Raw genomic sequence first — 23,397 nt, forward strand, 5'->3', positions numbered from 1 at the left:
GCAATGTGGTCAACAGTGAATTTTACTTCTTCCAGGCCTTGTGCGTTGAGTCCTCCATGCGTCCTCTATGCCCCTTAACCCTCCCAGCTGACAGGGGATGTCTCCAGGGACAACCCTGGTAGCCACATTTTTAATATGGCAGGATAAGAAAAGGGATCCCTACATCCCTGAATCCCTGAATCACTGCTTAGAGGAGACCTGCCTAGCCAGGAACATCTACATTAGACTAATTCATAGTGAGAAATAAGACTTTTTTATTAAGCTACTAAGATATTGGGGGAGGGAGAGTATCTGTTATGAAATCTAATATTACCATTAGCACCTCAAAAACAAAAATGCTATTTCCTAGTCCTCAAATGTCTTAACATTAGCCTGCTCACAGGACAAACAAAGCTTCCCTCTTTCTTCTCTTTCACCTATTATCCTTCCCTCCTTCCCTTCTTCAGTACTAATTGATCACTTGCTATGTTCATTCAAGCACTATTCTCGGCACAAGGGATATTGGGCAAACAAGGCCAGCAAATCTTTGCTTTCATGAAGTTCATAGTATAATGGGTGAGACAGGCAATAAACAAGTGAATAATATGGCTCCAAGTATTGAGAATTGTTTAGGAGAAAAAGATACAAGGAGTTAGAGTGATAGGGAGGATCTTTTAGATAGGGTAGTTAGGAAAGGCCTTTCTAAAGAGGTGGCATTTGACGATAGATCTAAATAATTTAAAGAAGCTAATCATATAAAAATCAGGATGGACAACAAACACTCAACAATTATTTCTCTAAAAGTTGTGATCCATACATGGTAAACACACACACACACACACAAACAGTACGAAAAGAAAGACTGAAATGACAACCTAATATAAAGAGAGTAATGAAATGCAAACCCCAGATTTATGTATTCCTAAACTGACTTTGCCTTTGACCAGGAATATTTAGTATCATTGATAAGCTATTCTTTCCATTTTTTCAGCTGACTTGTCCGTATTTCCCAGTCGTTCAAACTGAAATTTGCTCATTTTTTGAGGCTGTGCTATATGTCAGGTTCTTTCCTTAGACATTTATAAACACTATCTAAATGAAACTACCTGTGGGACCCTTAGCAGACTATTTAACCTCTCCAGTCCTTCATTTTCTCCTATCTAAAATGGAGACAGTCGTACTAACTAAAGTTATTTCATAGGTTTGTTCTGATGATCAGATGAGATCGTGTATGTAAAAATGTCAGTACAATGTGAAAACATTGCCACTTTTATTAAGTTACACTAGGAGGTGTAAAGTTACACTGGGAGGTAGAAAGATAGTGGTAGAATTCCCGCCTGCCATGTGGGAAAGCTGGGTTCAATTCCCAACCCATGTACTTCCCAAAAGCAAACACGCAAACAAACAAACAATTCAACAAATGATGCAGCAATATCGTGAGCAGTCAACTTGAAGTACTGATCTGGCCCTCAGAGGTGTGGTTGCAACCAGGCTGTGTGCTGCACAACTCCAGAGGGCACCAGTCACGCAGAACTGTGAGTTGTTATCTATTCATGGGTTGGGAAATCAATTTGTAAGTCATGGCCAACCTCTTTTAAAATCTTTATTGGAGTATAATATAGAAGTAGAAAAATGCATACATCAAAGTGCACAGCACCATGAATCTTGAGGAATGAATACTCCCCTATAACCAGTCTGATGTGAAGAAACAGAACTTTACTAGCGTTTCACACACCCTCCTCTTATTCTCTCCTGGTCAGTACCTCCCTCCAAAGCTAACCCCTATCCTGATTTCTAGCATTAGAGATAGTTTTACCTTTTGGGGACATCATATGTCTAAAATCATATGGCATGCATTCTTTTGTATTTGACTTCCTTTGCTCAGCATAATATTTGTGAAACTCATACTGCAATTTACCCATTCTACCATTAGTGGACACTTGTGTTGTTCTTGGAGTTTGGTCATTACTAATGGTGGTGTAAAAGAACAACCTTTTTTTTTTTTTCCATGCTTTCAGATTCTCATAGGAATTTGGAAAGGGCATGGTGGAGATGGCTTATCTCTGCTCCGGTAAAATCCATGGCCTCAGCAGAAATGACTTGAGGCTGGGGATATCATGAAATAGGGGCCAGAGCATCTTTAACAGCTGGGAGGGGAAGACTAGAAATCTAAAAACTGCCATTTGGAGCACCTATATGTGACCTTTCCTGGTAGTTTGGCTTCTTTACAGCATGGTGGCCTCAGAGTTTTTGAACTTCTCACTGGGTGGCTCAGGGCTTTAAGCATGAGTTATCTCCAGGAACAAGGCAAAAGCTTCATGGCTTTTTCTGCCTTAGCTTTTGAAAGTAACCCAGCATCACTTTCATAGCATTTTATTGGTTATGAGTGAATTACAGACCTGCCAAGTTTCAAAGGGAGGTGACATAGACCCCATCTCTAGTAAAGAATATTTATAGAAAAGCATGTGAGATGGGAAAAATTGTTGCAGCCCTCTCTAAAAAAAAAAAATACAATCTGCCACAGCTGTTATAACATTTTTACTACATTTCTGCTTGGGTATGTACCTAGGAGTGCAATTTCTGGGTCCAAGGGTATGTATATGCTAAAATTTGGAAGATAATGTCAAATAGTTTTTTTTTAACGTAATTTTTTTTAAGTTACAGAAGTTGTAGATTTACAGAAAATCATACATAAAATACAGTTCCTATATATCGCCACTATCCATTGTCAACAAATTGCATTATTGTGGTAACTTTGTTACAATTGATGAAAGAATATTACTATAATTGTTCTACTAACCACAGTCTATAGTTCAATAAGTGTTCGTCATTTGTATTGTAATGTCCTATGAGTTTTGTTTTGTTTTTAATTGTTTTCTAGTTAAAGAGTTTTAAAAGTGCTTATACCAATTTATATGAAAGTTCAGGTTGCTCTAAATTCTTGCTAACAATTGGCTTTTTTTCTTCTTCTTAATTTTAGCCTGTGGGCAGAGTGTTATGTGGTATTGTATGGTGGCTTAAATGTGCATTTCCCTAACTACTAACAAATGGACAGATCTTTTCATATGTTTATTGACCATTTGAATATCTTCTTTCGTGAAGTGCCTTTTCATATGAACAGCATGTTTTAAAATATATATATACAATAGAAAAGAAAATGTCAGAGTACATCACACATAACAAAAGTAGATTTTTTTTTCTGATACATTCCGTGTTTTATAGATTGCAGTAGATGTTGTGGTGCACTGCCCGATTCTTCCCTTCAGGAATAAGGCACACATCCCTTCAGTCTAGAAATGTGGCCTCCTGCATTCTCTCATTGTTGATCCCTCCTTAAGAATTGCCCTTTGTCTAAAAGAGCTGAACCATCCAGGGATAAGGCCCCTGCTCTGGGAAAGCCCACAGTTAATGACAAAGGTCCAATTTGTGCCCAACTCGTCCTTTAAAACCAGGGCCCTTTCCGGTTTTAAAACTGAAACTCCTTCATTCCTAGGAATCCCTCAATCCTGAGGAATTGGAATGATTTGTTACTCTACCCTTACCTCAATTTGGGACGCCACTAATGGGACAAACCAGCTTCAGAACTCTCTGCAGGATCAGTCGAGGCCTCAACTAGGTTGCAAGTACGTTACAGTTCAATTTCTCACTCTACCCAATCCTACTTCCTTTACTCTCTTACAGGGTATTCCTAGAGTGCTTCCTAATTAACAAGGTGCATGCAATGCTCTATCTCAGAATCTGCTTATCAGGGAACCCAAACTACAATATACATATGTTGAGTTCTGATGTAAAATGCATTTCTTGTGGGACATCAGCTTAAAAGAGATTTGGAGGCTCGTGGTACTGTTTTACCTGCTCAATATCCCTCTCTTCCATCTGTGAAGGCATCCTGCTTCTTAGGGAGAAGTAATACTCTTCTGACTCCAGTCAAGGTTTCTTCTGAAAGCCTCCAATTTAAGTGCCCCATCCTTACCTCCTCCCACCCCACAATATCCCCATCCCCCACTCCTGTGACTTAATCCAGACATATCAAAGAGAGTCTTTTCCTCTCTGAAGAACAAGGAAGGGTGAGCCTGGAGACAACCAGGGGCGACACAGTCCATATAAGAGTCAGAGGAGATGGGGAGGGAGATTCCTGTGACTTAGTCTAGCTCCTGGGCAGCCCCGAGACCCACTTGCCCTGCTACCCCACCCCTGGTTTTCCTTCTAGTTTAGTTTCTGTCATTTGCAGCCAAAAAGATCCTGACTAGTGTACAAGGCATTAAGGAAAAGCATATTATGATAATTCATCTGGCAAATGATCAACAGTTGTACTACTGCCTATATCTAATTTTTTTTCTTTCCTCTAGTTATTTGTCTTCCCTTCTCTTATCTTCTTTTCTCTGCTTAATCAAGTATCAACCCTCATTCAAGACATGTTGAAATGTTCCTGCCCAGTGAAGTACAGCTTTCTTGCCACTCCCAATCAGATTACATTCGTGCAGTCAAAAAACACTCATTGAGCTCTGGCTCCTGTTATGCTATGACTGCAGTGTGCCGGATCTGAAGTCCTAAAGATGGAGCAGCTCACAGCCCAGGCCTCCAGGAGCTTTAGTATTTTAGTAGGAGAGGTACACCCAAGACCTAGTAATTACCATCCAAGGTAGTGAGTGCACAGAGATATTATAGCTCTCCAAAGAGACATAACATGTGGTAGCCAGTAGACAAAATGGCTCCCAAGGATTCTGCCTTCTGATATGAATGCTTTTGTATTTGCCTCTCCCTCATTGTAGAAGGGTTTGTCTGCGTGACCAGTAGAATACCACAGAAGTAATGGTGTATGACTTTCAAGGCTGAGTCAAAATTGGTTCTGTGAAAACCTAGATAGAAAATATTTTAAGCTTTCCAGGTCATACAGACTCTGTTGCAGTTACTCAATTCCGCTAGTGTAAAATGAAAGCAGCTAATAAGTAAATGAGCATGATTGTGTTCTAATGAAACTTTATTTACAAAAATAGGTGGCGGGGGTGGTGCAATGGTGGTTCAGTGGCAAAATTCTTGCCTGCCACACCAGAGACCTGGGTTCAATTCATGGTGCCTGTCCATGCCAAAAAAAAAAAATGGTGGCAGGGATGTGGACTCACTCTCTCTAAGCCCAACTCTGCAAGTGAAATCATTACCCTCCCCCCTATGTGGGTCATGACATCCAGAAATGAAAGTATCCCTGGCAGCATAAGATATGACTCCCAGGGATGAGTCTGGCCCTGGCACCATGGGATCAACAATTCCATCCTGAACAAAAGGGGTAAAAGAAATGTAACTAATAAAGTATCAGTGACTGAGAAAGCTCAAATAAAGTCAAGAGGCTACTCTGGAGGTCATTCTTATGCAAGGTTCAGTTAGACATAGCTATGTACCATAACTTGCCAAAACCATTCTAGCCAATCTTAAAGAACACCTAGGATGATATACAGGATTCTACAAAGATTCCATGTGCTAGGGTAACTTTCCAGAAACCTACAACCTCCAGATGAGTCTGTAGACCAGATAAGTCCTGTAACTTAAAGGGCCCAGCCTCCCCAGAACATCAGCTAGTTCCATCTCCCTATCCCATGTTATTGTCATCCCCTTCTAACATGAAAAATTTAGAATAGCCATAGCCCAAATACCCCCTCAAGAGTGGGCTAGAAACATCAAAGGTGATGGTGGAGTTATACAGAGAAGGTAGAGTTAACAAATATGATTGCTATATCATTAGATTGATATTTCTTTTAGTCTCCAGTATCTTAGAGCAACTAGAAGTAAAAACCTAAAATTGTGGAACTGTAACCCATACCAAACTCTGAAATCTGTTCTACAACTAATTGTTATGCTGTGCTTTGAAGTTTATTGCTTCTTTGTATATATGTTATTTTCACATACAAAAAAAAGAAGAAAAAAGTCAATTGTGATGATTAAAAAAATATTTATTCCTTCTAGCCTCCTATATTTTGAAGCAGCTAGAATGAAAAACCTGAGATGATGCTATGGTGGCCCATGACAAACTCTGGGATCTGTCCTGTAACTACTGCTTGAAGAGTGCTTTGAAATCTATTGCTTTTTTCTTTCTTTGCTTTGTATGTACGTTATACTATATAGTTTTTTAAAAGTTGAAAAAAAGTTACACACAAAAAAAGTAGGCAGCAGGCTGGCTTCAGTTGCCTGTTGTAGTTTGCAAATTCCTGGTCCAAGTCATAAAAAACTTTGTGGCTTTTGATTTGTTCTTTTGGGTCACTTGTAATCAGTCATCATGGCACAAAGACACTCAAGTCCTATGGAGACATTCACTTAGTGAGGAACCAAGGCTTCTGCCAATAGCCTGCCCTAACTTGCCATCCATGTAAGTGAGCCATCTTGTAAGTAGAGCCTACCCTTCCCAGTTAAGCCTTCAGATGAACCTGCAGCCCCAACTGACAACCTTTTTTATTGGCTGGGTATACTTTATGGATGGTACATGTACTTTATTGATGGTAGGACTCTCAACCCTTCCCCTTCCTCAGGGGTCTGGGATGGAAGCTGTGGAAGATGGGCAAGTCTTAGTGTTGGGGGATAGAGTTGGGGACTCCCTAGCAGCTGACAGTCTCTCTCTTCCTCTCATACTGTTACTGGGGCTACATGGCCCCTTACTCCTTGGAGGCCTTATAGACCATAAGGTCCTCCACCCTGTTGCTATAGCCAAATTCATTGTCCCCAAGACAACTGTCATACCAGGAAATGTGCTTAACAAAGTGGTCATTGAGGGCCACTTTGTATCAAAAGTAAGCCTGCGGGAGACCCACGTTCAATTCCTGGACCATGCATTAAAAAAAAAAAAGGCCAGTCCCAGCATCAAAAAGTAGAAGATTGGGCATCATTATTAAAGTTGCAGAAGACAACCTGGTATTCATGTAGACCAGGATGCCCTCTAGGGGGCCTTCTGATGCCTGCTTCACCATCTTCTTAATGTCATTGTATTGGCTGCTTTCTCCAGTTGACAGGTCAGATCCTCTACGGACACGTGGGAGTGGGGATGTGGAAGGCCATACCAGTGAGCTTCCCTTTCAGCTCTGGGAATACCTTGCCCAAAGCCTTGACAGTCAGTACCAGTAAAAACAGGATATTCTTGGCAGCTCCACATCTCTCATGTCACATTTTCCTATAGGGGCCATCCATAGTCTTCTAGGTGGCAGTGATGGCATGGATGATGGTTATGAGTCCCTCCACAATGCCAGAGTCATCATGGATGACCTTGGTCAGGGGGGCTAGGCACTTGGTGATGCAGAAAGCATTGCTGAAGATCTTTACGGAGTTGTCATATACTTCCCATGGTTAATGCCTGTCATAAATACAGGGGCAAAGGGGAAGAGATGATGACTTTGGGCACAACACTTCAAGTGAGCACCAGCCTTCTCCATGGTCGTGAAGACACCAGTGGACTCCACAACATATTCAGCACCAGCATCACCCCATTTGATGTTGGTGTGATCTCACTCATGGAAGAGAGTAATAGGATTCACACTGATGCCAGATTTCCCATTCTCAGTCTTGACAATGCTTTTGAACTTGCCATGGGTGGAATTATATAATATGCAGACCATCAATGAAGGGGTCATTGATGGACACAGCCTGTACTTTGAGGGAGTTTAGAGCAGCCCTGGTGACCAGGTGCCCGATAAGGCCAAATCCATTTATTCTGACCTTCACCATCCTGTCTCAGAAATGTGGCTGGTACTGCACAAAAGATGCAGCTGTCTATCAAGTGGGGAGGAATAGAGTGCTCCAAGTGATATTTTGACTGACTCTTCCTGAGAGATCTTAAGCTAGAAGCATCCTGTTAAATTGCTTCCAAATTCCTGATCCACAGAAATTGTGTGTCATAAATATTTATGTTATTTTTAGCTGTTAAGTTTTGAGATATTTTTATGTAGAATTGATAATTAATACAGATTTATCTTACTGACTCCTGAGATAAGCATTAAAACAACAACAGGGTTCTTTAGTGAGTTATCTACTTGAATTACAAATACATAAATACAGACTCATTGTAAAAGATTCAAATATTACAGAATTGAAATGAGCGAACAAGAAAATTCCTTTGTACTGACTCTCCCTATGCCTCCTTAACCTGTCCGTCAACTCGTTACATTTCCTCCACCACATGTCCACCAACTCCCTACAACTCCTATGATGAGTTGAATCATGTCCCCCACAAACATATGTTCAAGTCCTAGTCTCTGCTCCTATAGATTGAATCCTTTTGTAAAAAGGATCTTTAAAGATGTGATCAGTTAAGGTGAGGCCAAATTGAATGACTATGAGTTTCAATGCAATATGACTGGAGTCCTTATAAGCAGAAGAAATTTGGACACATTAGGAGGGGACAGATGGGGAGAGAGATGGCCATGTGACAGAGGTATAAATTGAGTTATGGATTTCCAGCATGCCACCACCAGAACACTACAGCCTTCAGAGAAAGCATGATCCTCTCAACACCTTGATGGACTTCTAGCCTCAAAAACTCTGAGACAAGATGTTTTTGGCTGGCTTAAAACAGGAATTTATTGGCTTACAATTTGAAGCTAGGAAAAGTACAAAACTGAGGTGTCAGCAAGGTGATGCTTTCTCTCAGAAGACTGTGGTATTCTGGGATTGCTGCTGAAGATCCTTGGGTCCTTGGCCATTTTGTCACACAACAATGCACATGACAGCATTTTTTCTTTTCTCTTCTGGGTTCTGCTTACTTCCAGCTTCATTCTCCTCCCATGGCTTCTACTTCCAATTTCCTTTGCTTATAGGGACTTTAGCCATATTGGATTAAAGCCCACCCTCATCTTCAAAGATCCTGTTTACAAATGGGTGCATATGCACATCAACAGGGGCTGAGACCTGAACATGCCTTTTGTGAAGGACATCATTCAATCCCTAACAATCTTCTGATTCCTTTCTATAGTTTAGGTGCCTAATTGATTTTTCCTTTTTTATTTCCTCCGTACTCTGTGCTTTTCTCTAGCATTTATTTAATTCTATTTTGTCTCTCTCTCTCTTCTTTTTCTGCATGATCAGGCACCAGGAATTGAACCTGGGTGTCTCCAGCATGGCAGGCGAGAACTCTGCCACTGAGCCACTATGATCGGCCTGATTTTGTCTCTTTTTGACCTGTACAGTTGCATAGGATCACACACTTATAAAAGCCCTGTGCTTGACTTAATTTATGTTCTGTCTTAAGATTCTTGAAAAAATGTTAAGGGTTCCCAAATTTTCATTTTGCACTGGACCAGGTTTCTGTGTTCATCTTCCCCAAGAATGTAAAGTCAAAGATTTAAGGCAGGGCTCCCCTCGTGGCTGTCCTTGAATTCCCCACAGTACCTTGAGAACAAACATTTATTAATATTGAGGGAAAGCTTTTACCTCTGAAGCCTTTTCCCCTTGTTTTCTTATTGTTTGTGTTTTGCAAAGCCATACACAGATATCTTTAATAACGATCAACAAACACAGAATAATTCAGAATTTTTATGGTTGAGTCCCATTTTCCCTCTGATTTTTGTATGTTACTCTGAGCCTTACTTGTTCCATGTAAGGAACAAAGGAAGAATATGGTTCTTTGTGTCTCTCATTTGAGAGATCTATAAACACATTCTCAAGAAGCAACAACTTCAGCCCCTTGCAGCCTATAAGCTCCACTTTTCAACAATATCTGTATTCAAAGAAGGATTGTGAGCCACGCACAAAGAAGTTCATGTTTTCAGGCAAGCAGCAGGAGCAAGTGAATATATAATGGAGCACATAACTATGATAGTTAAAGCTTCATTTGTCCATATTTCAGTCTGTGATTCTTTTGGGCATTTTCGGGTATTCAAAGTTCCTTGAGTTGTAGTCATAGGAAGATTTATCATGACTTCTTGAAAAGAACACTTTAGATTTTGGATTGTTATGATTAAGTTATTAGAACAGTTTATTTAAAATCCAATTCTGTTTTAAAATTTACACTTAGAGGTATTCTAGGCTTAAAAAAAGAAAGCCATATCCCCAAAATGTTTCAAAAAAAATTTCTCCAAGTCTTTATAATATTTCTTATGATGGTTAAGTTCATGTGCCAATCTGACTAGGTTATGGTGTTCAGTTAGTTGGTCAAGCAAGTACTAACCTGATTGATAGTGTGAAGGTATTTCATGGATTTAAATCATTAGTCAGTTGATTGTATGTATGGCTGATTACATCTACAATCAACAAAGAAGATTGCCTTCAGCAAGGTGAGAAGTCTCATCTACTCAGTCGAAGGTCTTGAAGAAAGAACTGATTTCCTCAGTCAGGAAGAATTTCTATCTTTACTTCGGCTAGGCAGCTTCTTCTGGGAAATTCCTCAAAACCTTCAATGAGTTCCCTATTTGTGACCTGCCCTGTGGAATTCAGACTTGCCAGTCTCCACAGTCACATGAACCAATACCTATAATAAATCTCATAATATATATTTAAGATACAGATATAAATAGATGTAAATCCTGTTGGTTCTGTTTTGTTGGAGAACCCTGACTAATATACTTCTTAAACTTTTATATGCCTTTAAGATGTATCTCCATCAAAAATTGGTTGCAGTGATGAATGCACAACTACATGATGATTCTATGAATCATTGATTATACACTTTGATGATTATAGTGCATATAAATACACCTCAGTAAAATTGCATTAGAAAAAGAATGTATCTTCATGGTAATGAAGTAGATCAAGAGTTCAGAACAGATAAATTGTAAGCATTTAATAATAAAAGAATAATTACAGGGGACTTCCTGGAAGATGGCTGACTAGAGTACTTCAAGATTAGCACTGCTCTACAGAAAAGTTAGAGAAGGGACAGGAGGGCGACAGAGGCAGCAATTTGGGAGTGCAGCTGACCTGAGAGAGCCTTCTACACCACATGTGGCAGCCCCAGTTGCAGAGGCTGAGGAACTGAAAGGCAGAAAGCTGGGGTCTGGCATGGAGGCGCAGAGCTCATGGGAGTGCACGGGAGTGCATGGATGGAGCAAAGACCAGGAAATAAGCCAAGCCGTGTTCCTTGGGTGTGCTGCTCTCACCAGCACAACCCTGTGACAAGTAACTCACCCCACACCCCATGCACCTGAACCCAGTCACCTGCTCCCATTCTCCGTGCTCTAGTCATGCCCCCAACCCACCTGTCACCAATGCACATACCTGTCCCACACCCCAACCTCAAGTGTAGCCCAACCCACCTCTCCTGCACACCTCCTGAGCACTACCTCCCACTCCCTGTTCCCTGCAGGCTGTTGCCACCATATAAAGGTTGCGGGCACTAACCTCCATACCTAGGCTACCCCTGGCCCTGCCCATAGTGTGGCATAGCCTCACCCGCCATCCCAGAGCTGAGTACATCCGTTTACGGCACTCCCAGGCCCACACATATGCATGGGCCCCAATCACATCATTCAGCTCTGGGAACCACACTTTACAGGAGTCCTAGAACCGTGCATGTGCACCACCCTCAGCCTCACTTCCCAGCTCTGAGAAAGTACCGACCTGCAAAGCTGGGTCACATCTGCCCCCAATCCATGAAGGCGTAACACCGACCTGCTACCACAGCTCTATGCATGTGCACAAAGGGCCCCAGGCCTTAGACCAGCACATACTAGGGTTACGCCCCCCAGACCAGTGCACCCACACAGCTACGTCCTCCCTGGCCGCTGGGTGCCCACGTTCACAAGCATCAGTGTAACATGTGCCCATACCTGCCCTGAAACAAATCACTGTTCTGAGTGCTCCACCCCATGCCCTCCTCACTGCTGTTCAACCATCCCACAAACACAAGGCCTTAGACTACTGAAAGAAGTGAATTCCCAAAGTAAATTAATAGAAATATTTACACGCAACAAAGACAGCAGAAGATCACTAAGCATATCACAATGCAGACAGATATAGAGCCCTGCCTAATGACCGAATTAAATCACCAGAGGAGACACAGACATTGGAACAACTAATCAAAGATGTTCATACAATGCTACTTAATAAAAGAAGTGGAATAGCATATGACATAAAGGAGATCAAGAATATAGTAGAAGAGCACAAAGAGGAATTTGAAAGAATAAATAGAAAAACAGTGGGAATCACAAAGATTAAAGATTCTGTTGACCAAATAAAAAACATACTAGAGGCAACACAACACCAGATTTGAAGAGACAGAAGAATGAATAAGTGATATAGAGGACAGGATAATTGACTCTGAAGACTCAAAACAGCAAATGATGGCAAAAAAGATGGAAAAAATTGAATGGGAATTCAGGGAAATGATAGACAAAACAAAGCATGCAAATATAAGAATCACTGGTGTCCCACAAGGAGAAGAGAGGAGTAAAGGGCTAGGAAGAGTAGTTGAGGCTATAATGGGGGAAAACGTCCCAGCCATCATAAATGACATAAATATACCAGTCAAAGAAGCCCAAAGAACTCTAAACAGAATAAATCCAAATAGGTTTTCCCCAAGGCACATACTAATCAGTCTGTCAAATATTGAAGAGAACCAGAAAATCCTGAAAGCAGCAAGAGAAAAATAATCTACTACATACAAGAGAAACCAAATAAGACGGAGTTCAGACTACTCAACTAGCACCCTGGAGGTGAGAAGGCAGTGATGTGATATATTCAAGATCCTGAAAGAGAAAGATTTCCAGCTGAGAATTCTGTACCCAGCCAAATTGTCCTTCAAAATTGAGGGAGAAACAGCAATCTGAGCACAACTGTAATGCTGAAAAAAAATTTATTAAAATAGATTTCTGATTTCTTTGGGGTAACAGATGCCTGACTAATTCAAGATATCTACAAGGATGTGAAAATAGTAGGCTATAAAGTCACCCCATGATGTTTTAAAGCTTGAAATTTGTAAAAGATTCAGTTCACTGAATTGCCAGCTTAATTGTGTGAACTGCTGTTACTATTAAAACTTGAGTTTTAAAACTTGAAAAAAAAAAATTGAGGGAGAGATTAAAGTTTTCACAGATGAAGTCCTGAAAGAATTTGTCAACAAGAGACCAGCCCTACAAGAAATACTAAAAGAAGTTCTGCCAGCTGAAATAAAAAGACAGGAGAGGGAGGTCTGAAGGAGGGCACAGAATTGAAGAGTACCACTGAGGGTAATTTAAAGAATACAAAGAGAAAGAAGATGTTATCAGCAACAGATGAGGTTCACATGCCATTGGCTCATGTCCACAGCAATATAACTAGGCACCTTCACCTGGCCAAGTTGACACCTGAACCTAACTCCCACAGCAATATGTAAGATTCCGTAAGGGTTCCAAGCACTAGAGTAACTTTCCAGAAACCTACAACCTCCAGATGGGTCCCTGGAGAACATCAGATAGTTCCATCTCCCTACCCCATATTAGTGACAGACTTTCCAATGTCAAAAAGTTGAACCCTATAGCAACTCATGTGAAACATTATGCTAAATGTCAGCCATTTTATTTTGAGCTTGTAGCAAATAGAACTTTCAATTGGATTTTGAGTTTTGGGAATGGAGGGTGATATAATGGTAGTACAACATTGTGAATGAACTTAATACCACTGAGTTGTATATTTGAAAGTGGTTAAATGGAAAATTTTATGTTGTAAATATGTTGCCACAATATACATAAGTATATAAATAAATAAATAAATCTGACTTTGGAAAACATTTCCATGGTAGACTTAGTGGTTTTGTTTGCTTTTACCTAACAAATTCATTGCCTAACACTTTCGAAGGTTGAAACCCAAAATATATTTTAATTTTTACTATTTCTATTCAAAAACCTCTTAAATCCTTGAAGTTTTCCTAAGTTCCCCTTTACCCCTAAATGTGCATAGGGAGCTTGTCAAAATGCAATTTCAGATTCACTGGATCTGGGGTGGGGCATCAGATTTTGCATTTTTAAAAGGCTCCCAGGGAATGACAGTACTGTTTGTTCACCGAAGACTTCACTCTCTTTCACTAGGCTTTAGATCCAAAGTTCTTAATCCTTATTCTTGAGGCTTTTTCTTGTGGGGCTTGTGTATGTAGCAGAGAGGCTTGGCCTTCGTATGGGTGTGGCTGAGAGTTGCTTCTGGGGAATCTCTTTTGTTGCTGAAATGTGGCCTTTCTCTCTCTGGGCCCAACTCTGCAAGTGAAATCATTGCCCACCCCACTGCATGGGACCTGGCATCCAGGAATGGGAGTCTCCCTGGTGGTGTGGGAGATGACCCCCAGGGATGAGCCTGGTGCTGGCACTGTGGGATCAACAATGCCATCCTGACAAAAAGGGGGAAAGGAAGTGTAGCATCAGCTACTTCCATCTCCCTATCCCAACATGAGAGAGTCGGAGTGGGCATGGTCCAGAGAGATCGGGGTGATGGTGGAGTTGTACAGAGAGGGTTGCGTTTGGAAGATGAGTATGAGTGCTGAATCATTGTGCTGGTGTTTCTTTTGGCCTCCAGTGCCTTGAAGTGGCTAGAGGTAAAGGCCTGGATTTGTGGAATTGTGGAATTGTGGACCATGCCAGACTCTGGGGTCTGTTCTGCAGCTGTTTGCTGTTATGTGCTTTGAGGTTTTTGCTTTTATGTATATATGTTATTTAAGGAGAGGGATGAATGTAACAGAGAGGATAGGTAGGATTTAACAGATGAGTATGTCTGCTGAGTCATTGCATTGATGTTTCTGTTGGTCTCCAGTGTCTTGGAGCAGCTAGGGGAAGGGGTGAAGAATCATGGAACTGCCACCCATACCAAACTTTAGAATCTGTTCTATGGCTGCTTGTTAAGGTGGACTTGGAAATTTGTTGCTTTTTTTATTATATGTTATAGTTCACGATTTAAAAAAAAGTTAACAGCAGTTTTAGAACGATAATTAGAAAAACTTAATAACAACAACAACAACATAAAAAACCTCAATGGGACCTGGTCTCAAAAGTAGGGACTAAATGTGTTTATAGAGGAAAGCTTCTCATAATAGGAGATTTCAGAATAAGAAGAATATAAATAGAGACTTATCCTGAGGATTCGTTGAGGGTTTTACAATGGAGAAACATGGATGGGTTTTATTTTTTAAAAATACTTTTACTGATAAATCTTAACACACAAACATTCCATACATGGTATACAATCAGTGGTTCACAATATCATCACATAGTTGTGTATTCATCACCATGATCATTTTTTAGAACATTTGCATCACTCCAGAAAAAGAAATAAAAAGACAAAAGAAAAAACTCATACATACCGCGCCCCTTATCCCTCCCTCTCATTGACCACTAGTATTTCCATCTACCCAATTTATTTTAACCCCTGTCCCCCCTATTATTTGTTTATTTTTTAATGGATGGGTTTTAAACAAGTGAATGCTGTGGTCAGATTAGGTCACTATCCCTCCTTTTTTTGCTACACACTAAATTTGCTCAGAGTCCTTATTAACAATGCAATGCAACCACAGTAGAAGTAGCTAGATAATATAGCTAAAATCCTGGTGCTTCCAGGCCTCCCTCCTTCTATCTCCACATTTAAATGCATGTTGAGAAATTCCATCAAGCATCAGGTGATAGAACCTGTGCAAGATATATAATGATTTACAGACTCTTTCAAGGAAGCTTTTCGCATTCCGCAACAAGCTTGCAACATCTGTCCTCTGTTTTTTTCTAAGCTCCAATTTCTTTGTAAAATACTATATGTCCTCATAGGATCATCATGAGGAAAAACCAGACAGTCAAGAAATAGACCAAAATGTGACTGTGTGATTGTGAAAACCTTGTGTCTGATGCTCCTTTTATCTACCATGTCAACAGACGAGTAGAACATATGGCCTAAAAATAAATAATAGGGGGAACAAATGTTAAAATAAATTTAGTTTGAAATGCTAGTGATAAATGAAAGTGAGGGGTAAGGGGTATGGTATGCATAATCTTTTTTTTTCCTCTGTTATCGTTTTATTTCTTTTTCTGTTGTCTTTTTATTTCTTTTTCTGAATTGATGCAAATGTTCTAAGAAATTATGAATATGGAACTATGTGATGATGTTGAGAATTACTGATTATATATGTTGAACAGAATGATATGTTAATGTTTGTTTGTTCTTAATATTTTTAATTAATAAATAAATTAATTAAAAATAAAAGAAATAGATCAAGAGTCACCTCAATGGGGATCTTTCCTGGGCCTTTACTAGACCCAAGCAAACTATTCTGGGCCCTCAAACCCTAACGCATTCTTTAATTATGGCACTTATCACCTTGTATTGTAAGCTCCCTGGAAATGATTATAACAGTAAAGCTAACCTTTATCGAGCACTTTATATGGGCTAGCCATATTCTAAACACCTGTTATCTTAACAACAGCCTTATAAGGGACGTGCTACTGTCTATCCTCATTTTACAGATCATAGAGCTGCTTAGTAAAATTGTGCTGGGATTTGAGTCCAGGCAGCCTGCCTCCAAATCCACACTCCCCTCGAGTATAAGCATTCCACAAGCATTGCTCTTAATAATTCTACCATGTAGAACAGAGGGTGGTGTGTTGTAGGCACCCAATAAATCTTGTTGAATTTCACATTTGTGAAACCATCAAGATAGTAGCAGGAAGTAATAAATGCTAAGTGTCTAAATTTCTTCCAAAAGCCTCAGGTCTTTTGGTAGTATATGTTTTCTACTTAAGCAGTCTCCAGATACTTAGCTTTTGTTTTCCCTCCTAAACATTCACATACAGCTTGGCAGCACTCCACACAAACGGATCTTTCTAAATCACTATTGTCCTCCACGTTGCCAAATCTAGTATGTACATCTAGCTGTTATCCAGCACAGCCTCTGGCAGCATTTGACCTAGATCCATTGGTTGCCTCCTACAGCACTATGCTCTGGTGTTTTTTTCTGACCTTTTTGTTCACTTTTCAGTCTCCTAATCCATCAAGGGTCTCTAAATATGGCAGTTCCTATTTGATATTATATCAGGTAAACTAATCTGTGTCTGTTCTTTTTTTTCTTTCCTTCTTTTCCTACTCTTTGATGCCTCCATGGCTTTAAGTGCCTTCTGGACTCATGATAATTCTCAAACCTTCATCTCCAGTCCAGGCCCCTTTCCTGAACTCCAAGCTCAGAACTTATTTGGCATCTTCTACTGGCATGTCTCATGGGCATCTTAAATTTCACACGTTCAAAACCTAACTTGATTGTAAAGTTCAAGCTGAGGAAAATAAGGAGAGCACAATGTAGATACTGGGTACATTTCTTACCAAGGGAAAGGTCTTTTCTTTATAGCATTCACTACAAAGAGAGGAAACAAAGGAGTATTGGAGGGAAGGAAAATGATATTTATTACTGAGCTGCCCAAAGTATAACTTTCAAAAAGTTAAAATATGGCTCCCAGACAAATAAATGGTGAGCATGTGTCAAAGATGTATTTAACTTATTAATGAAGGAATCAGCAGATTGTAAAGCTGGTTCGAAGAACATTTGAAGAATAGAGATTTATAATGTTTGACATGAAAGAAATGCTGAAATAAATTTGCTAGGTCACAAACAAAACTAGTTATATAGGGCAATAAGCATTTGCTTAATCTTTTCTACTAGATAACTTATTTGCATCTCTAGCTGACAAAAATCTACAAGTTATTTCCCATAGTAAAGGGCCTTGATGAATAGCAAATAGCCTGGCAAAAAAGGAGACACTTCCCTAGAGAATGAAATAATCCTGGAGTAGTCCTGTTAAAGCAGTACTCAAGTATGACTTTGAAAAGATACTTAGTTTTTTTATGCTCTATTTCCATGTTTTAGATAATTTTTCTAAAGAAATATCAGAATCTCTATACGCTTTTTCTTTTATAAAAATAAATTTATTGTAAAAATAAATAAATAACAGAGGGATAAAGGATAACAAATTGGGTAAATTGAAATACTAGTGGTCAATGGGGGTGAGCAAGGGGTATGGGATGTATGAGTTTTTTCTTTTTTCTTTTCACATCTTTTTCTGGAGTGATGCAAATGTTCTAAAAAATTATCATGGTGATGAATACACAACTATGTGATGAGATTGTGAGCCATTGATTGTATACCATATGTGCTGGTTTGAAAGGATTTATGTACCCTTGAAAAGCCATACTTTGATCCTAATCCAATCTTAAGGGAACACTGTTTCTTTTAATACCTATTTAGTACTGTGTGTTGGAAACTTGCTTAAATTATCCCCCAAGGAGATGTAACTCCCTAATTGTGAATATTAACCTTCCATTAGAGGGAGATATGATTCCACCCATTCTGGGTAGGTCTTAATTAGTTTACTGGAATCCTTTAAAAGAGGAAACATTTTGGAGAGAGTCCCTTTTAGAGTCAAGAGAGAGCCATGGGAGAACACAGAGCCCACTCAGCCAGAGACTTTTGGAGATGAAGAAGCAATACTTCCCAGGGAGAGCTTCATGAAGCAAGAAATCTGTAGAGAAAGCTAGCAAATGTCACCATGTTCACCATTTATCTTTCTAGTTTAGAAAGAAACCCTGAGCTTCATCCACCTTTCTTGAGTGGAGGTAGCCTCTTGTTAGTGCCTTAATTTGGTCATTTTTAAAGATTTGCTTTAATTGGGATATTTTTGTGGCCATAGAACTGTAAAACTAGAAAATTATTAAATTCCTCTTTTTAAAAAGCCGTTTTGTTCCTGGTATATTGCATTCTGGCAGCTAGCAAACTTGAACACCATGTATAGACTGTATGTGTGTGTGAAGATTTCACAATAAAAATACAAAAACAATTACTGTGGCAATATATACAATATAAAGTTTTCCACTGTAACCACTTGCAAGTGGACAACTCACTGGTGTTAATTACACTCACAATACTGTGCTACTATCCATTACCAAAACTTTTCCATCGCCCCAAACAAAAACTACCAATTAATCATTAACTCCCCTTTTCCCACCCCAACCCCAGTGCACTGTAATCTTTCTGTTCCTATGAATTTTGCCTTTTCTAGTTATTTCATATAAGTGGAATCATGCAGTATTTATCCTTTTGTGTCTGGTTTATTTTACTTAACGTGATGTCTTCAAGGTTTATCCATGTTTCAGCATGTATCAGAACCTCATTCTCTTCATGGTTGAATAATATTCCATTGTATAGATATACCACTTTTTGTTTGTTCATCTGTTCATAGACACCTGGTTTGTTTCCACCTTTTGGCTACTGTGAATAATGCTGCTATGAAGGTTGGTTTACACATGTCTGTTTGAGCCCCTGTTTTCAATTCTTTTGGGTATATCTCTAGAAATCAGATTGCTCCGTCACATGGTAATTCTTTGTTTTTTAAGGAATGGCCAAACTGTTTTCCACGGTGGCTGCCCCATTTTATACACCTACCAACAATGCAGAAGGGTTCCTATTCCCCCTAATTTGTCCCTGGCAGCAGTTAAGTGATCTTTACAAATATGATCATACCTAGTCATTCCTCTGCATGCAGATGAAAATTCTGACATAGTCAAAAATTCAAATGACTTACTATGACCCCAACGGCCTTACACACTCTGGCCCTAGCCAGACCGACTTCTTTCTGATTTCTCTTCTTTCTGATTTCTCTTCCTTCTCCTCCTGCCCACTTTGTTCCAGTCACATTGACCCCTCTTCCTGTGGCCTGAATGGATCCAGCTTCCTCCTTCCCTCGGGCCTCCAGGCCTCTGTACCGTTTAAGCTGCTAAAAATCCACTCAACCGGTGTTGGTAGAACTTGACAGCCATAGCAAAAAGAATGAAAGAAGGCCCCTATCTCACACCTTACATAAAAGATTAATTAAAAATGGATCAAAGGCCTAAGCCTAATGCTGCTCAAATATCACCCCTCCAAGGAGACCCTCCCTGATTATCCTTTTTTGATTATCTCAGGACCCCATCACACTTCCCTCTGCTCCATAGAATGAATTTTTATTTCAGATTAGTTGTCTGTATATTTTATTGCTAGACTTCCACATTGGAATAGAGGCTTCAGGAGAACAGGACCTAATGTTTTTCTACCTGCTGGAAACAATTAAGAAGAATTGTAGGTGTATGGGTAGTTCAGTGATAGAATTTTGGCCTACCATGTGGGAGACTGGAGTTCATTCCTGGCCCACGCACTCAAAAAAAAAAAAAAAAATCAATAAATGTTGCTGTAAGAATGGAATATGCACAGCACACAGGAAAGAATGAAATGTGACCCCCAGTGTGCAGCATACAAAAAAAAAAGCTATTGTAGCAGTCTAGGCAAAGAAGAATAGGTCTTAGTTGACAGTGAGCATGGAGAGAAGACAAAAGTCTAGAGTTGTTTGAAAGGTAGAATTTATAAAACTTCTCCATTGATTAGATATCGGGGTTTGTAAAAGGCAGTAGTCAAGGCTGACTCTCAGGTAGGCAGTCATTTCCTGTCTTTTGTATTACACCAAGCACTTTCCTAAGGAGACCTTTTCTGAATCCCATATTTTTTTCTTCAAGAAACGATCCTATTTAAAGCATATTACAAAGCGACAGTGGTCAAAATAGCTTGGAACTGACATAAATATAGACATATTAATTACTGGAATCAAATTCAGGGTTCAGAAATAGACCTGCACATTTATGGTCAGTTGATTTTTGACAAGGCTGCTAAAAATCCAATCAACCGGTGTTGGGAGAACTTGACAGCTATAGCAAAAAGAACGAAAGAGGACCCCTATCTCAAACCTTACATAAAAAATGAATTAAAAATGGATCAAAGTGTCCAGAGTGATGCCCCAATGAATCCCAGAGTGATTTGATCAGTGAGTGGGAAAGTAGTTGCAAAGCCCCCTTCGGGGAATGGCGAGAACGGGGAGAAATTCAACTTCCTCAAGTTGAATTCTTGATATTCTCACAAGCAGTAAAAAAAAAAAAAAAAAAAAGGATCAGAAGCCTAAGTGTAAGAGCCGGGACCATAGAACTCCTAGAAGAAAATGTAGGGAAGCATCTTCAAGATCTTGTGATCTACTGAAAGCATTTGATTGTACACATTGGATGGATTGTATGGAAAAGAACTGCGTTAGAAAAAAAAGAAGATAGTCTATGCAAAAGTTGTTGCAAGGTTCATGCCATCTGACTCCTAAAAATATCAAAACCTGTAGGTTGAATATATTACCACGAAAACACTTAGCAAAGAGTGAGAGGCCCTAATGTATACCAAGCACTTTTAGTTAATATAATTATAATAATATTTGTTCATCAATTGTAACAAATGTAACACACTAATGAAAAATGTTAATAGGGAAAACTGTGTGTGTCAGTGGGTGGGTAGTATATTGGAACTCTGTACTTTCTGTATGATTTTTCTGCAAACCTAAAACTGCTCTAAAAAATTTTTTTTTTATGTAGGAGAATCATATGTAAATAACGTAAAACTCTTTTAGGATTATATATAGGGAAAAAAATCATTGTTCAGATTATAACCAAATTCCAGAGGAATTTTGGAAGTCAATGTGGTGTGATATGCGTATGCAAACTAAAATTCTTTGGCTTATCTATTCTACCTTATCTCTAGACCAAATTTGAAAAGGCTTTGTCCTGTAAATGGATAAAAAAAAGTTTCCTTTATATTCATGAAAGTGCTTATCACAAATGCCCCTAAACCAGAGGGATGTGAGATACTGACTTTATTTCTTAGGTATTGCTTTTCTACCTTCTGCTTCTAACCTCCCAGAACCCCAATTTGGGGACATTTCTTCCCCAAAAAGTAATTTCTTCTTTATTTGGTAGGCTTTATGTCTGAATGAATTTTGCTGTAATTCTTCTGGGAGACATATCTAGTGAAAATGATAAATTTTGTTTAGCCATAAAAAGGAATGAAGTTCTGATGCATGCTGCAATATGGTTGAACCTTGAAGACATCACATTGAATGAAATAAGCTAGGCACAATCGTCACAAATATTGTATGAACTTACTCATATGAAATAACTAGTATATGCACATTAATAGAAACAGAAAGTAGATTATGGGATAGCAAGGACCAGGGTAGAGGTGGGCAATGGAGAATTAATGCTTAAGGGTAACATAACACTGTGAATTTAAGTAACACTACTGAAGTGAATATGGGAAAGTGGCTGAAATGAGAAATGTTATGCTGTGTATGTGAACACAGCAAAAAACAAAAATTTTAAGTACCCCATTTAGACAAACATAATGCAGACTTAATGCAGATGTTTTGTTTTAAAGACTATTTCCAGCTGGTTGTTCCTGGAATGCTTTAAAATTTTTAATTTTAATATGAAGTTGTTAAAAAAAAATGAGCTAGATCTGAATATAGTAGATTCAAGATACTATATTGAAGGAAGATTTTTCAGGACAATATGAAACAATTTTAGTTTAAAATACATATTTTAAATGTATATTAGTATAATGATAAGAAAAAAATTGTTTTTTTCTGAAACATTTGATATTTTCTAAAACCTTGTTTTTCAATAGTATTAATGACAACAAATTTATGGAGTCTAATATTTATAAGGTATTTAATGCTTTAACAGTTAAATTTTTATTTACTGAAACAATAAAATAGAAGTAAATGATAAGACTACCAAAGAAATCATGCTAGTCAAGGCTTGAACTAAAAATTCTCTTTGGGTGTGAATGATCCATTTTATTTGGACTTTCAGTTTAATATGACCTTATACTTACTGACACATTTTCTGTAATTCTTCCTTAATTGCAAAGAAGTTATGCTACCCTTTTGCAGTTTATACTAAGGAAAATACCTTTCCTTGGTTGTAGTTCCCACTTCCCCACTTTTTGAAAAAAAAATAGGTTTACCCAGTTCCTACCCCTTGATTAACTCAGCCCAACTTGGATTCTGTAACAGTATCTCTGCTTGCAAACCACTGTATAATTGTGAAAGGATAGAGGGCCCATGATCATCAGCCAAGTAGTCTGGGTGAGTTTGAGAGGAAATATGGAGTCTGAACACTCCTGAAAGGTCACTGAGATGAGCCCTCCTCCCTCCTTCCATATACAACTTGCCACTTATGCTTGTTGAATGGATTCTCTCTATGAAGTCCCCGCCTCCTTCAGTGAGTATCCTGCCAAGATTGGATTAGGTGCACCTTTAATGGGTCTCCTTGGCCCTGTGCATCCATCCTCTTCTCCCAGAACTTCTAGAAATGCATAGTCATTTTTCTATCTGCTTCTCAGTTTGTCATCTCCACTAAACCATGAGTTTACTTGTGTTCCTAATGCCTACCAGGGAACTACTGATGAATTCAAAAATATTGATTTGAATGCCTATTGTGGGTCTGGCACAGTACTAGGTGCTAGAATTGCAGTGCTGGATAAAACAGCAAAAACTGGGATTTTGGAATTTTACTGCCTTGTTGGGTAATCAGTCATTAAATAGATACACAAAGAACTGATCAATTAAAATGTTTAGGGTCACTAAATTGTGTTAGAGTATATATAGTCTTAGAAGA

The 23,397-nt window shown here is 39.1% G+C and overlaps 1 long non-coding RNA gene across 1 annotated transcript in view; it reads left to right on the top strand.

The window, feature by feature from the left end:
• LOC143663637 (uncharacterized) overlaps positions 1 to 23,397 on the top strand; it is a 31,358-nt gene that overhangs the window by 677 nt on the left and 7,284 nt on the right. Inside the window, exon 2 of the long non-coding RNA XR_013166085.1 lies at positions 3,473 to 3,602. This is a non-coding gene — a long non-coding RNA (uncharacterized LOC143663637). The remainder of the gene's footprint in view (positions 1 to 3,472; positions 3,603 to 23,397) is intronic.

Source organism: Tamandua tetradactyla, chromosome 19, assembly GCF_023851605.1.
Source record: "Tamandua tetradactyla isolate mTamTet1 chromosome 19, mTamTet1.pri, whole genome shotgun sequence".
In the NCBI taxonomy this organism is placed as follows: Eukaryota; Metazoa; Chordata; class Mammalia; order Pilosa; family Myrmecophagidae; genus Tamandua; species Tamandua tetradactyla.